The following is a 6,000-nucleotide window of genomic DNA, read 5'->3' as shown; positions in this document are numbered from 1 at the left end:
CGGAAGGAGTTATCTTAATTAACAATTTTAATGTCATTGTTATTAATGAGGCTTTTCTGTACTAATTGGACTGTGTTTGTATTGCTGGACTAGTAACAACTGTCATATTTTGACTAAGTCATATGGTTTTTGTTAGGTTAAAAATAAATTCTTGCTTATTGGATACAATAGGCAAGGCATAGGATAAGACATTAAGAAAACAAACCATTGTGTTATATTTAGTGAACTGAGGGAAAAAGAGATTTAAAAAACTGCCTTATAGCAAAAAAAAAAAAGGTATTATGCAATATAATAGAAATACATGTTCTAAGTCTTTATCCAGAGTTATGCTTGTGTTGTCACCTCCGGTCTCACAGCAGTGAGGAATTATAAAACTATTCAAAATCATTGTGCTTTAAGATAGTAGAGTCAACATATGACTTGCTGAGAAACTAGTTTGGTATTTTCTCTCCTGTATCTTTAAATTCTTATTCAATATAAGAATTTATTAACTGGCCTTTTCAAATATAAGGCCAGTTTAAGAAGTTCATGCTTCATCACCGTCATAATTAGTTTTTCATACATGAGAGCTTGTCAGCTATGAAAAAATAAAATTATATTCTCCGCAACAGGGACAGAGAAGTGACTAAATTAGGCATGAAATTTTTTGATAGAGGAGCAGAAGGCCTCTATTAAGACTTGCAAAGGCCTGACCCTTTCAAGGCAGTCAGCTGGATGGACTTGGGTGGGACTGTATCAGATCACACCAGCAGCTGGATCATCTGGTTAGGGCAGAAAACAGACCTCTCTATCCTGTACATTTAGGTATCCTTTCAGGGGCTGAAATCATAAATGAGGATGTAAGAAAGCCTTGCCTGGAGGCAGGTTGTGAACAAACACCTGGGACCTAGGGTTTATAGTGCTCCAGCTTTAAATATACTCAGTGTAAAGAGGAACATGCACCTTAAATGCCCAGCACTTTGAGAAATGGCTGTTTCAGTTTCAGCCCGTAATATTCTGAGTAGTGCAGTCTTTTCAGAGGCTGGATCTTTCCTGCTCAGAGGTGATATCACAGGACAGCATGAAGCTATTAACAACCACCTTCCCTGCAATGTGAGCGAGTGCAAAGATCTTACCCTGACACTCTCCAGAGTTCCTGCAGCAGCTATGCTGGAGAAATGGGTGAGAAGAGAAGGAATTCCTTTTAATTACCTTGTAGCCAGTGGGTTCAGACAGAGCAGGAGATGGTCAGTCTTGCTCCAAACTAAACCCAAGGCTCAGTGAGAGCAGCTGAGGCATCCTCACTCTGTTTCTAGTGTCCTCTTATCCATACAAAGAGGGATGGATCTAATAGCTGTGGCATCTCATCATCCTCTCTTGCTAACACATGAATCATAGAATCATAGAATCTTTAAGGTTGGAGAAGACTTCTAAGATCATCAAGTCCAACCATCGACCTAACTAACACTTACCATGCCTACTAAACCGTGTCCCAAAGTGCCACGTCAACAAGTTTTTTGAACACCTCCACCACTTCCTTGGGCAGCCTGTTCCAGTGCCTGCTCACTCTTTCAGCAAATAAATTTTTCCTAATATCCAATCTAAACCTACCCTGCCACAACCTGAGGCCATTACATCTCATCCTAGAAATCACAAACCAAGTGAACAGACCCTGACATGGCCTAATGTTGGATCACAGAAGAAGAGGTTATTTTCTGACTGGCAACCTAAAACTTTGTTTAAAGGGAATAACTCTCATTCCATCTGCCCATTATCCAACTTTTCCTTCTGCCTTCCTGCTCCATTTTTTTCCTGCTCCGTTTTTCATATAGCATAGTATGCATATAACATAAATTGTTTTGTATCGCTAGCTAACATTTTGTATACACTGCATTTCTATTTAAGTCCTTGGGAATGTCATTAAGATAACAGCTAGCTAGGCAGTGAAAATGGTTTTTTTTCCTGTCTTTGTTCAGTCCCTCATGCTGTTGCATAAGAGGAGGATGGTAATTATCTTTAACAAAATGTAGAAATCATTCTAGTGAACACTAAAAAGGTAAATGGGTTTAAATTAGCATGCTTTCTATATGTTAACTCTTACATACTAGTAAATTTATGTCAGCCTTGCAAATATAGCACGCAGTTCAAAATATATGTACATAAAAATCTTAGGCAAGAGCTGCACTGAGAGGCAGACCTGTTTATAAGCCATGAATGAATATAAAGCACCAACTGTGGGGCATACAACACTTCATCTTCTGCACACAGCTTTGTTTCTGTCAATGTGAGAGGAACCTTAGAGAGACTGCTATATAAGGACTGGGTTATACCTGTATAAAGACACATTTACTGAAGTTAAGTGCAAGACATAAGAGAAAACATGTATGTTGAATAAATATTAATAGCTAACAGTGTCCATTATACTTTCCATGCCTGTGGAGTATGGCATAACAGAAAGAAAGCCTTTTTCCAGATTCCTTAAACATAGATTGAATTTGGTTCTATAAGAAAAGTGAAGTTGTGATAAAATTACTACTAGTCATTGAATGCACTGAAGTAATTTACTTCCCTTCATTCTCTATGGATTCCACAGCATATCTGACAGCATCTTTCTAATTTTGGTTTTAATTGTAAGTGGTAAATTCTGTGATGGCTATTTAACAATGCTAGGGACTGGTTTAACTCAATTCACTTATGTCATGTTGGGACTTATAACAACCTATCTGAGATTTTGCGTATTCCTATTTTCATTGTCATGCAACACTGAAACCTTAGCACAGATGGTTCATCTTTATAATACTGTAATTGGATGTGTATTATCTCAGATGTTTTGGCAGTTCTGGATGGTCTGAGGAGGTTGGCTGGCAAAAGAATTCAAGCTACTACAATATTATGAGAAAAAGGAAGCAATTAGGATGTTTATTTCTGAAATATTTTGTAGCGAGTGATGAATCTATCTTAATTCATGTGCAAGTACAGACTTTTCTCACTGAAGAAATTCAGCTGTTAAGGGAAAAAAAAGATAACAAAGAATCCATATCTATCTATCTGTACCTAACAAGCTGAAAACCTTTGCTTTGGGAAAAATGCTGTCTCTTCATACTATGACAGAGTAACATGTAGTGGAACATAAAAATACAGAAGGGAAGCTGCGCCTGGAGGCTATATGTAAGTAGTCTGCATCCATCTCAACTCAGATCTAATAAAAACTTAAATTATACTGCTATTATATTTTAAGCTTAACCAAAATAACCTGTGAAATTCATGTATATGGTGTGTCTTCATTTACAAACTGAAATTTTATTTATTTTATTTTATTTTTAAATATTTTAAATATTTTATTATTATCTTTCCTTGCAATTTTAAATGCAGCATGATGTGATGGCAGCTTGTGTACTAGTGCAGTGGCGCAAAGGTAGTAAGGAGAAGAGATTATAGCTGTCATTGCAAGTCCCTGCTACTGTTTAATATATTCCTGATTAGTCCATGCTAGCACCCATCCATGAGTCAATCTGTTGCTAAGACTCCTAGTAAGAGGCAAATAAACAATGAGTAATTTGGCTGAAGTCGTGGAGCTGTTATGGCCACAAGTGTGGTAAGAACTGGAAGTCATGCAATAGAGTCAGGAATTAATAGGTCCATGAGTGGTTCAAGGCCCCAAGAAAGGGCCTGTGCACACAAAGAGGAAGAAAGAAGCAGTAATGTACTTCTTGTCTTTTTTATTATTCAAGTTTGACAGAGAAAAACTTACATCGTGCAAGAAATATCCTGTTATTGAGCTTAATCCATCTCTAAGGCTAGTCTAAAAACTGTCCATAAAAAGAAAAGATGAAGAGAATATAATTTATCTGAACTCTGCAAAAATTCCACCTCAGGTAGGGGTTTGTAGCACACCTAGATACTACATGTTTATCAGCAAAATTACAGAAATGGAGCCTGAGAGGAAGGAAATTAATCACTTGCAGAAAAAAAAAGAAAATGTTTCAGTGGCAGTTCTGTGTTCAGTAATATTGGATTAGGTCCACATTAGGCACTTCAGAATCCTGGAGGAATATTTGGGAAAAAAAAAGTCCCAAACAAAACCTGAAAAAAACAAATGAAAATCCTACCAAAACCAAAGAATTTCACAAAGAAGAGCTTAGTTTAGTATGATTCATTGATTATACTATTCAGTGGCTTCACCGTCAATCAAGGCTGAAGAATAGAAAAGGTGAGAACACAGGGTTTACTCTTCTCTGTTTCTTTTATGAAATCTGGTTTTTAATAAATTATGTTGCAGGCCCATCAGTTTTCACCAGCATACCAAGGTAAGACAGGATCAGGACTTCACCTAAAAATTGAGACATCTATCATCACTCTGCACACTCAGGAAGACCAAAATAAACCAAGCAGGAAATATGGCCACTAGATGAAAGCCTCTCATTCCCACTGAAGATCAGGAATAGAGTGACAAGATATATCCAGAAAGTTATGAAGAATTAAGATAAACCTCCCCTAATCGCTAACTGTAATTATCACTGAAAAGTATCAGATCAGGAAGTCTACACAAACTCAAAAACAATCATTTACACAGACATTTGTCCACTCCACCAACACAGCAGCACAAGTTAAGCTTTCCTATGGTAGCCATCTAATATGTCACTCTTCACCAGGTCAGCATGCTAAATCTCTCTCTCTATCACTCTTTTTTATTGTTTAAGAAAAACTCTATTTTCTGACAGCAAATTACTTTTTTTTTTCACTTAAATTCTCCTACTGTCTTCTATTATTATTTATCTCACTAACCTTCTAATACATCTTTTGCCTAACTCTACAATATTTTACTAGTGTTCCTACTAATTCCCTCACTCTTCCCATTCCTCTTCAGAATAAAATGTGATTAAAAATTATTAAATTCCTAATTTTTTACTCCAGTACAGATTTCTTATTGATTTATTCTGTCAGCTTTCCCTCCTACCCCCTCCTCTGCTTTATCTTTTTTGATGACTTTTTGCCACTCTAATTCTATTTCCCCATCTGCTGAGCCTGCTTGGGGCTTTTAGACAGTCCAGAAATTTTTTACAATGAGGATGGTGAAACACTGGAAGAGGTTTCCCAGGGAGGTGGTGGATGCCCCATCCCTGGAAATATTCAAGGCCAGGTTGGATGAGGCTCTGAGCAACTCGATCTAGTTGAAGATGTCCCTGCTCCTTGCAGGGGGGTTGGACTAGATGACCTTTGAAAGTCTCTTCCAACCCTAACTATTCTATGATTCTATTCTATGAAATACTGCTACTAAGTTAGTGTTTCTTTTGTTGTCTGTTACATTACTTAAGCATTTCTGGGGAAATTTGGGTGGTCTGGTATAGGGAATAAATTGTCTCTGTTTCCTGAACAATAAGCTATACTGGTTTTGACTGGGTTAATTTTTTCCCTAGTAGCTACTGTGGTGCTACTATGTTTTGGATTTAAGCTGAAAACAATGTTGATAATACAGGGATGTTTTCATTATTGCTGAGCAGTGCTTACCTAGAGTCAAGGCCTCTTCTGCTTCTCACAGCACTGCACCAGCGAGCAGGCTAAGGATGCACAAGAAGTTGCCATATGTCTCAAAAATAGCATAATCCACCAAGACAGCATAGGTTTTTGAAGCTAAGCATAGACATTCAGTTTTTCATAATTTATAAAGAGTTCATAATTATTTGGGGTAAAGTTAAGAACATCACAATTATTGAAAATAAATCTGCTCTATCTAACTTACCACTAGAATGTCATGTGGAGAACATATCCTCTGTCCAGGATTTGCCTATTGCCCTGATGCTCGAATAGCGGTAACTGTACTGCTAAACCAGTGATCAGTAATATTCATATTCCGAAAACTGGATGATCTAATAAATTAAAACACAAACATACTAACACTGCATGAAGTAGCAGCAAAAATATTTTTCTGCTGCAAGACCAAACAAACTTTTAATCTAAGGTTTAAGTCTTGTAGTTTATGCTTGTTCTTATATTTATTGTGAGTGGTCTCACTGAAATCAG

Source organism: Chlamydotis macqueenii, chromosome 1, assembly GCF_036417535.1.
Source record: "Chlamydotis macqueenii isolate bChlMac1 chromosome 1, bChlMac1.mat, whole genome shotgun sequence".
Taxonomy (NCBI): Eukaryota; Metazoa; Chordata; class Aves; order Otidiformes; family Otididae; genus Chlamydotis; species Chlamydotis macqueenii.
Note: the sequence above shows the minus strand (reverse complement) of the source record.